The sequence below is a fragment of the Triticum urartu genome, chromosome 6 (genome assembly GCF_003073215.2).
Source record: "Triticum urartu cultivar G1812 chromosome 6, Tu2.1, whole genome shotgun sequence".
Taxonomy (NCBI): Eukaryota; Viridiplantae; Streptophyta; class Magnoliopsida; order Poales; family Poaceae; genus Triticum; species Triticum urartu.
Window position 1 is genome coordinate 535,632,462 of NC_053027.1, and position 11,503 is coordinate 535,643,964.

Consider the following 11,503-nt stretch of genomic DNA (forward strand, 5'->3'; position numbering starts at 1 on the left):
AGCCTCCAGGTGGTTATCGTGATGTTAAGTGCATGTATCATGTTGTCCATTTAATGGCCCATTGTGCGTGTTTTTGATTGACTTGCGAGTGACCAACATTTTCATTTGTTGGGATCTCGTTCACTGCATCAGGTATTAGTCCTGCGGCTACCAACCTCTTGTAAAAGAGATATGACTCTCAAGCTAAATGGTTTCATCTTCAAACCACAAGCATCAGAAGATTCTTGGAAAGTTATCTCAATAATCTAAGTAGACTATCAACAACACAACGAACCTCAGATTTTATGTTCATATAATTTGAATCAGATGAAGCTGAAGTATTTTGCACATCTTCATAGACCACAATTCATGGCGAAATCGAAGCTGCGCTATCCCATCCAAGGTAATAAACCTACAGAACAGCGGCTCTAGGCTCACCTCACGTGCAAAACGAACGGGAACAGATTCGATTGATTAACGGTGATGGTATAGTAGTGCTGAAGGAGAAGCTGAGATGTAGAGAGACGCAAGAACTGAGATAGAGGGCGGAGACTGGAAGGAGGAGAGCACTGACCGAGCAGGACGTTGAGGCTGAGGCGGGGGCGGCGGATGAGCCAGGGGACGCCGTCCAGCAGGTGCCGCTTGCTGTTGGCCGTGGGCCGTGGCCCCGAGGTCAGCGCGGGAGAGGCGGGGAATCTGGGACTTCCCGTCGGCGGAGAGGACAAGGTATGGACACGGCACACAAAGGACTCCCGAATTCCCGGCGGGCAACGGCTCAGCGCCGCGAGCTTCTCGACCAGGCGGCGCCTATACCTGGGCATATGTCAGGCCGGGCCGGGCCAGAAAAAGCCCGGTGCTGAAAACTCAGGCCCGAGCCCGGTCCTGCCCGACCGGCGGGCCTAACAAATCAGGCCCAAGCCTGGCCCAAACCTGAAAAGTCCGACATGGCCAGATTGGCCTGGCCCGACTATGTCTAAAATCTTTTTTTTTCTGTAAGCCCAAACCTGGCCCGATATGCCCATCGGGATCAATTTCCAGGCTCGAGCCCAGCACGATGGCACGTCAGGCCCAGTCCACCCCGAGATTTTCAGGCCGGGTCGGGTCGGGCTACCCATAGCCAGGTATAGCGGTGCCAGATCCTTATTGGGCCGGCTCGACCCGAAACTACAGATTGATCAAAGTGTATTTTTTACTACTGGATGTATCCACACCCTCATTAACAGAAAATTTGAAAAAAAATGTAAATGATAATCTAAAATTTTGTGCCATTAATAAGTTTTTCCTATTTTCATTGAATTTACTGTTCCTGAGGTTGTGTGGGTACTCCGAGAGTAAGCACGCCTTTTCGCAGATTGGTGCATGTTGGGGCATATTGCAGCAACAACAATGGTGGGGCTCGGTACGTTGTTGCAGGCAGAGGCAGCCTCTACGATGGAGTGGGCCGTCGATGGCGGCTGCCAGGCTGTCACATTTGCAATGTCTAAGTCACGTTGAAGGAGTGCTCTCCCTCGCCCGTGTGAATCTCTTTCATGGCCGTCACTGGTGATGCGCTCTGTTTTCCATAGCCAGCGTGAGAAACAAGATTGGTGACCATCCCTCCCAGATCGAGCAAGGGAGGTGTGGCTGGATCATTCGAAAGGAAGAAAAACCAATGCAGGAGGTGAGGGACGGATGAAGTGTGGCAAGAACGTGTTCTGCGTGGAAAGGAAACGTTATTCTTTTTTTAAATAGCATTGAACATCTGTCTTGCAGCAAAACAGAAGTACCATTGTTGCACGCACTTACCGACTTCTTCTTCTTCTTCTTCTTCTTCTGTTTGCAGGTTCGTTGCATCTACTTGCCAAGTATGGACACACTGATGAGCTCCGTGAATTTCCCTGGAACTGCACACACTTATTCCACAAGGAATGCGTCGACAAATGGCTCAAGATAAATGCACTCTGCCCTCTGTACAAAGCTGAGATGGCGAACTCATCGATCTAGCACATCTGATACTTGATCGCCACTCCAACCATGCACCTTAGTGCACTGGCGAGATCGAGATGCATTAGGTTGGTCTGCCTTCGGAGGTGATAATACACAAATGTATAGTCGCTCGCGGTGCCGCCTGCATGTATAAAGTTGATGCTTTTGATGTATGGATTGGGACCCTCGTATCTAGCGAACGTTTGACCGGAACGTGTGGCATTTAAAAAAATCATGGCATTTTGAGTTGTATGTGGGGTGTAAGTTTCTTCAGAGCAACATGGCATTTTCTAGGATGGATTCTCAAAACTGCCATCTTCCAAGAAAATGCCATGTCGCTTTGAAGAAACTATGATCCCACACACAACTAAAAATGCCATCGAAATCGTTCAAAATGCTATCTATTCCCGACGAACGTTCACCGGGTAACATTACCGATGGATTGTAATGATGTCCCAAGGTTTCTTTTTGTCCTTTTTATCTTGGAGAAGTTACAACTCTTCTCATTGTCAACGGTACTCTAAAATGCGGGCCAGGAGGATGTGCCTCCTCCACTTGTAGTTATGGGTGGGGATGAACGACAAGCAAAGAAGCAACATCATGGTTACATATTTCAGAAAGAGCTTGGAGACAGTTCAGGATGGCGGTTTGGTCACCATTAACAAAGTTTGGCAATTAGACAACAAGTTTCTGATTCAAGTGGCACAATTAATGAAATATACATGCTTGTCGTTTGCATTGCTAAAGTTGCTAAGGTGTCGATTTGCAAGGTACAGACTCGCCGATGTGATCTCCACAGAGACCCTCAAATTTTTCACAAGCGTCTTGCTAAAGGATGGTTAACATAAAAGGGCATTCAAATGCAGATGAGCTTTCTTTTCTTCATGATTATTATGATTCACCACTCCCAATCTCCTATTCAGATAGCTGGTTAACGTATTTAGTATAGTTGTCTCACTCTTGAGCATAGGTTACTGCATACTTTGTGGAATAGACGTCATCACGGGGGTGTAACCTAGCAGCTCATTCAAAGAATTATTTTGTAGACCCAAGATTTCCTTTGGGTCCTCAAGACCTGAAAGCAGTTGATTGCATTTGCTATTATCGTCGCTTGTTTTTTGAAAGCAAGCCCCAATCACAATCGGTTGGAAGTTTGAATTTTGATCTAGTGCCAGTATTGTTACTCCTTATGGTTGTCGTGGTTGCTGAGACGGAGGATATTGTTTACCACATATGCTCCAGCTGGACTAAAGTAATCCTCACATGCCGCTAGTGCACCGTGCTTCTTTGCAACTTTCTCCGATCGTCCCTAAATGGATTGAAATTTTTGTTGCGATGCAGATGCACCCAAGCCATGGGAAATGACAAAATGAGGCAAACCTCGTTGTTGGTGCTTCACCCGAGGCAATTTCTTCAACTTCTCCCAGGTTGCCTCCATTTTGTGGACCGAAAGAGTAATAATGTCAAAATACCATCGGCAATGAAAGTTTGCATCATGGATCCCCTAAGAAGCACAAGCAGTGGAGGCCTTAGCAAAGGAATAACGTCCCTGGGCCAAGATGGTGAAAGTTCACTCTAGGCCTGCAACAACAACAAAAGTACATGTGACACCATACTTGTGTGGCACATCACCACGACCATCCTTGAGGCAACGCACCCACACCACCAGCATGATGATCCTCCTCGTCAAACACCGCAACATGGTCCGCCTTCTTCTATTTCTATTTCCGTTTCTGATATGAAGACCACCGCCACTCACATGTTGCGCTATTGCGTGTATCTGGTGGCGTCCTTCCGCCAGAAGTGTGAGTGAGCCCTCTTGGCTAGCACTGGGGTGTTGTCCATGCCGCCAGAAATGGGGTCCCGATGGCTCATTGAGTTGTTGGGCGCCACACAGAATCATGAGGTGCTCAAGGATGCAGCAAAGCTCGTGGTGGCTTGGGGAGCTGACCGGAGGCGAGGAGATGGTGTGGGAGTTGCTGGTCGGGTTTTGGTTGGAGTTGATCATGTATGTGGCTCCGTCCGACAACATCGAAGGGCACCTGCAGGCCATCGACTAGGGCGGCAAGCTGATAACCCTCCTCTAGGCCTTGCTCATCCATGTCGGGATTGTGGACAGGCTGGCCGACGTCGTTGCCGACGCTGCAAGTGCTCCAGCCACTGGTGATTAAGTTTGCTCTGCTTATTCATTTATGTGTTAGCTGTTGATTTCAATTCCTTTCATTGTTCATTAAGGTCTTGTTGTGAGTGTTTTAAGGTCTCCTAGTTGGTTGGATTTTCCCCCCTCATTTTTTTGAAAGGAACACATGAATGCATTCCATTACATACCAGTACTAGGAAAATAGCCCATTACATAGGTCAGTACAAAGTTTGGGAGTTGACCCAACCAGGTTTCACACATATAAGCTCCCAGGTTAACTCCATACACAACTAAAACATGTACCACTCTGTTACAAGCCTGAGGGCAAGACATAACACTAGCAGCAGAAAACTCCACATACAGTTGAAACTTAATACTCCTAACAATAGCTCCTATGTTCGCCAGATCGTAATCATTAGAATTCATTGCCCTCCTCAGCTGTGTGGAATCAATTTTAAACAACACCTTGTTGCGCTGACATGTGTACCAGATTGCCTACCCATGCAACCATCGGCCTACCTTGCTCATCTCTAATGACAAATCCCTAGCCGCCGAAGTTGGTGTCCCCGTGGAAAGCCGCATCAATATTAATCTTAAGAAAGCCACTTGGCGGCCGAGACCAATTATGGTTCAGTTGTTGTTTTTGCTCTCTGGTAGTCTTTTTGCTTTTCATTACACCTGATAGATGATAATTACATTTTTTTGAAAAGGAGGTCATCCCCCGGCCTCTCCATCGGAGAGATGCATGCAGTCATTTTATTAAAAATGCCGAATCAAACAAAGTCTAGTCTGCAAAGTACAGCTCATAAAAGGAGCAAAGAAATAAAGAATACAAAGCTCAAAGTTGTATCCGGCTGGACGGAGATTCACTAAGGACCTATCCTATGCAGCAACCGCCATCCAAACCAGTTGAAAAAAAATTGTGCTACCATCTCCCATCGGTTGCACCCAGTAGCCAGTGGAGGCCGTAGGAGTGAGTAATGACCATGTACGGATCCATGCCATAGCCCTGAATATAACCTACAAGAAATTAATGATAGGTCTTCTATTAAAAATCGTATCATTCATGCAGTTCCATTGTAACGCCCCGAGACCGATGTGCCAGGTGTATTCCAGTTATTCGATGTCTTTGCCATGTCATTCGCTTGCGTGTTGCATCTTGTCATGTCATCATGTGCATTGCATCATCTTGTTTTCAAAACTTGCATTCGTCCGGGGTATCCCAGTTCTCTCCGTTGTCCGTTCTGAGCCCAGACACACTTGCACGCGCCCGCGGCATGTCCGAAATATTATTTTATAAGTGGCCGGGAAATGTTCTCGGAATGGGATGAAAGTTGGCGTGCGGTGTTGTTTTGTTGTAGGTAGGCCGCCTGCCAAGTTTCATCACGTTCGGAGTCCGTTTGATGCCTCAACGTTTAACTATAGCGGCAGTATAGCCGGTCTAATGTCGGACGTTTTCGATCTCCGGAAACAGTCGCCGGGCCTCCCTCTCTTCTCTTCTCTCAGCTCGAGACCGTCTACACAGCCCATGACCTACCGCCAGGTCCAACCTAACCTCTCTTGTCAGCCCGCGGCCCTCCTCACGCGCGCGCCCGAAAGTTGTCCCGGACCCGACCCGGACTGTCGCTACCATTGTGTACGAATCATCCCCAAACATCTAAAAAACATCTCTGTTTTGTTAATTGGACTCCCTAGCTATTTTATCCGCGATCATCCGATTGCGATCGTAGGGTCGAGATAGCCCCTAACCTAGTCCGTCATGTATATTTATAGTCCATCCCTAGTCTAATTTCAGACCAAATCCCCAATTTCTAGGGATCCTCCCAGCCGCCGCCGCACTAATTCCCCAACCTCAGGATCTCCTCCCGATCTACCTGCGCCTCTCCTTCCGCGCCCAGCCACTACTCTTCTTCGATCCAGATACTCCCCGTACTCCTCCTCCTCGCCTCGTCATCCGGCGCCGCCGCCAGGGACCGAACCAGCCAGCAAGATGAGCACCGCCGCCTCCCTTCTTCTTCTCCTTCCCGGGGTTTCGTTGTTCCTCTCCATCTCTCATTCTTCCGCTCTCTGTAATAGGAACACCAGGAACCCCGCGCGCGCTATGGTCCCCTTCTCGACCTCGGTTTCCCGTGCTTGCGCCGTCGTGCCTCGTCATGGCCGCCTCTCCGTACACGCCGCCGCGCCCAGGCTCCACCGTCCAAGTCTGTCGCCCCGCCAATCACCTCGCCCTTGCCTCACGCTCCTCTTCTTCCCCGTTTTCCTTGCGCTGCTGCTGACTCGTCTGCCGCCGCTGTTTGACGCCACAGGGCTCGTCGCCGACCTCCCCTGCCGCCTGGACAAGTCCGGCCGCCCGCAGCCCCTTTCGTCCTTGACCTTGGCCGCGTCGCCGATCGCCAGCAAACCAACAGGGAGCTGGTGTCGCCGATTGCCTTGTCACTGGCCTGCTACCTCCTTCCTCCTTGAGTCCCCTGCCTGGATCCATGCCGCCCCGGCCTTCATCGCGCCCATCGCCGGAGCCGCGCCATCCCGTTGCTCGCCAGAATCCCACGTGCCCCATGCGTCGTCGAGTCCTTCTGATGAGCACGAGCTCGATCCCCTGTTTCCCTGCGTCGAGGGAACCATGCGCGTTGACTGTGACTGGGCCGGCCTCGCCTCGCCTTTTGCAGCTCCCACCTCTACACCGAACGGCCTAAGGCCACTTGGTGAGCAGTCCCAGTTCCAGCGCTCACTAGTCCGGCCCAGTTCCAGTGGTTTCAGCCCAGTGCATGTTTTTTCCCTGCCTGCGATTTTATCTATTTATCCAGTTAAAAACAGAATTGCAGAAAAACCCTCAAACTTCATGCATATCATATATCTCAAACTGTGCATCATATGGGAAAACTTTATATATGAAATATGCTTAAAATTGCATCTAGTTTCATATTATGCCATTTTCCTCCATGTTTGAAATGCTTAAAATGTTGTTTGTTTAAATTTGCTCAAATGCCATGCTAAAATGCTTTATTTCATAACTAAATAACCGTAGCTCCGATTTTAATAAACTTTATATGTAAATGGGGTAGAAAATGCCTAGTTTAACATGGTGCACTCATCTTTGCATGTTTAACAACTATAAAATATGATTTAGGGCAGAACAGTACCAAACCTAAAATATGCATATGGGGATTTACCGGAAATGTTGTTCGTTGCTTCTGGCCTCATTTAAACTTGACTAGATAGGTAGTTTTACTTTGCTTCACCCTCTTGCCATGTTTTAACAACATTTAATATTGTTGGGTACATAAACGAGATCGAACTAAATAACTTGAATGTGGTGTTTCGTCAATATGCAATGGAGCTCCACTTAATTTGTAGGATGGTTTGTGCACTTTGCTTTGCCATGCATATTTAAATCAGACATGCATCATGCTTGATTGTGCATCATGCCTTGATTATGTGGTGGTTGTTTACTATGTTGTTTGCTTCTTTCCGGTGTTGCTTCTTCGGGTTGTTTCCTGTAACGTCGTGTTGTGAGGATTCATTCGACCACGTCCGTTTGTCTTCTTCTTGGACTCGTTCTTCTTCCTTGCGGGATCTCAGGCAAGATGACCATACCCTCGAAATCACTTCTATCTTTGCTTGCTAGTTGCTCGCTCTTTTGCTATGCCTATGCTGCGATACCTACCACTTGCTTATCATGCCTCCCATATTGTGAACCAAGCGTCTAACCCACCTTGTCCTAGCAAACCGTTGTTTGGCTATGTTACCACTTTGCTCAGCCCCTCTTATAGCGTTGTTAGTTGCAGGTGAAGATTGAAATTTGTTCCTTGTTGGAACATGGAGATGGTGTTCCTTGTTGGAACATGTTTACTTGTTAGGATATCACATTATCTCTTATTTAATTAATGCATCTATATACTTGGTAAAGGGTGGAAGGCTCGGCCTTTTTTCCTAGTGTTTTGTTCCACTCTTGCCGCCCTAGTTTCCGTCATATCGGTGTTATGTTCCCGGATTTTGCGTTCCTTACGCGGTTGGGTAATAATGGGAACCCCTTGACAGTTCGCCTTGAATAAAACTCTTCCAGCAATGCCCAACATTGGTTTTACCATTTGCCACCTAGCCTTTTTCCCTTGGGTTTCGCGGACTGAAGGGTCATCTTATTTTAACCCCCCCCCCCCGGGCCAGTGCTCCTCTGAGTGTTGGTCCAAACTAGAGCCCCTTGCAGCGCCACCTCGGGGAAACTCGAGGGCTGGTTTTAGTTGTACGGACTGCTCATCTGAGTGTGCCCTGAGAACGAGATATGTGCAGCTCCTATCGGGATTTGTCGGCACATTCGGGCGGTGTTGCTGGATTTGTTTTAACTTGTCGAAGTGTCTTGTAGAACCGGGATACCGAGTCTGATCGGAATGTCTCGGGAGAAGGTTTATCCTTCGTTGACCGTGAGAGCTTGTGATGGGCTAAGTTGGGACACCCCTGCAGGGATTGAACTTTCGAAAGCCGTGCCCGCGGTTATGGGCAGATGGGAATTTGTTAACGTCCGGTTGTAGAAAACCTGAAGTTGACCTTAATTAAAATGCATCAACCATGTGTGTAACCGTGATGGTCTCTTCTCGGCGGAGTCCGGGAAGTGAACACGGTGTTGGAGTTATGCTTGACGTAGGTTGTTCTAGGATCACTTCTTGATCATAGTTTCTCGATCGTGCTTTGCCTTCTCTTCTCGCTCTCATTTGCGTATGTTAGCCACCATATATGCTAGTCGCTTGCTGCAGCTCCACCTCATACCTTTACCTTACCCATAAGCTTAAATAGTCTTGATCGCGAGGGTGCGAGATTGCTGAGTCCCCGTGGCTCACAGATACTTCCAAAACCAGCTTTCAGGTGCCGATGAGTCCGTGCAGAAGACGCAACCAATGCTCAGGAGGAGCTCGATGAAGATCTTGTCCTTTGTGATGTTTCGTCCTAGTTGATCAGTAGTGGAAACCCAGTTGGGGTCGATCGAGGGACCGGTGTCGCATTTGAGGTTCTTCTTTTATTTTGGTTCCGTAGTCGGATCTTGTTTATCTGGATGATGTAATGACTTTATTCATGTATTGTGTGAAGTGGCGATGTAAGCCAACTATGTATCTCTTTTCCCTTATGTATACATTGGGTTGTGTGAAGATTACCTCACTTGCGACATTGCTTTCAATGCGGTTATGCCTCTAAGTCGTGCTCGACACATGGGAGATATAGCCGCATCGAGGGCGTTACAAGTTGGTATCAGAGCCTTCCCCGGCCTTAGGAGCCCCACTGCTTGATCGACATTAGTTGCCGTTGTTGAGTCTAGAAAAATGTTTTGAGTCATTTAGGAATTATATATCGGAGAGTTTAGGAATTCTTTTTACTCCCCAGTCCCCTCATCGCTCTGGTAAGGCATCCTGACGTAGAGTTTTGACTCTTCTCTTCTCAAATTTCACTAAATTTTTAGGATCATGCGGGTATCTTGGAATCGTTCCGATCGATTTGTGATGAGAACATTATTCTTGGTGCCTCCTGTCATTTAGGGGTTGTGGCAGTGTCCTGGGGAGTTGAGCTCCGAGGTGTTGTCGTCACAATTTTATCGTTGCAGTTGCTGGAATACCTGAGTTTAGTTCGCCGACATCGAAAATCTCTTTTATGCAGTTGTTGGTGAGATAACCTCGACGCCACCCAGTACTGGGGCGGGAGTTCGGGAGTATTGCCATAACTTGTATAACGGATGCTTTCGAAGGTTGAGGTAGATGATTTCCGAAGGTTTCTTGGTTATGTGTTGAAGGATGGATACAAGCTGGATGTAGGATTTGCTAGTTTTGGGTGACATATTATGCTTCCCCTGTATCCCCAACACCCGATTGCATAACCGGAAAGTTTCGGGAGTTTATAAGTGGGAATTCAAGTAGCTCTTAGGATATCTTTCCGACAGATGTACGATATGAAATTGGGGTTCGAACGTCTAGTGGCCCGCCTATCACGGTTGGTTTTACAGTGGTCTCGTTGTGTCTTAAAGAGTCCTTGGATATGCCGACTCGGGGACGCTTCGTATGTCATGTGCACTGCCCTTGTACATGATGGTGTTGTACGATCGAGCCCGTGTAGGCCCCACCACTGAAAACTTCAGACGAAATCTCTATCATATGTTTGTTCCGGCTTATTCTGCAAGCCAATCCTTGTTTTGTTTTGAGTTATGGTATTCGAGTTGCTTCGAAGTCAAATGTTGATTCCATACCTTCCCCAAGCGGTGTTCTCATATTTCTATGTGATACTAATCCTTCTCGATCATCGAGTGTCATTTCAATTTCTTCTCAAACTGGTAGCTTCTTCAAGTGGATCCGTTCATTTTCGACATCCGCAGGTTCACCTCTTATTTTTTTCCAACGTTGTTCGTTTCATCCGTCCTCAAGTTGCCTTTGTTTTTCCTGCCCACCCACCCTTTTCTTCTTCAAGGACTAAGTTTTCTTTATCAAGTATCTATCTTACGATTATGAAGTATCTCCATTTTTTTCCGTCAATGTTCTTACCCGGTGATTTTCAGGAAGATTCTAACGGAGCCTCTAGTTCATCATCCTTCGTTCTTTTCTCTTCTCCGGTGGATTTAATTCAAGTTTTCGGTGTTGACCACATCTTTTTCCTCGTTTCAAATATCTTCTCGTGCCGGTGCACCTCATTTGTCATTCCATTTCTCGCTATTCATTTGTTCCGGAGTGCTAAAGATATCTCAAGGCTCGTCTTGTCATTCAAGATCCGTTCAACTTATTTCGATGTTGTTATCTCATTCAAGCCGTTTAATTCAACCGGTGCTATCCCCTTCTCAAGAAATCATTTCAACGGTGTTTCTTTTCAGTGGGCCCTAACCCACAGGTCTTTTCCCAGGATCTTACCTGAGTCTTCTTATTCTCCCTGAGTTATTCTCAAATCTTCTAAAGTTTGACGTAAGAATGAATTATCATCAGTCAAATGTCTTTCTCCAAGATCTTTCATTTCTTTTCATCATTGGTTCAACTTTTCTATTCTTCTTTATTCCGGAGTGTCTCAATAATTCAAGGTGGTGTTTCTCGTCGTCTTTCTCATCATTTGAAGACCGAAGAAGAGTTTTACCTCCATATCTTATCCGTTCTCTCAGAGATTCATGGTGCTAGCTTGTTGCCATCCTCTCATAATTATTTTTGATTGTGAGAATCCTTTTCACCCATCAGGAGATATTCAGGAGTCTTTTCAGTTTGATTATCCGGAGCTCATCATTTCAGAAGACTTGTTCATTCTCAGCTTTGAGCCATTGTACTCCAAATCTTACCGGTGCATCAGTCAAGTATTCTCTAATCAGTTCATGAACTATTCGTCCTCTTGTATCTAAATTTTCTCAAGTACCTTCGTTCATTTCATAATTCTTCCCGGTGATTCGTTATCTTTTATTCGTTCTTTTTC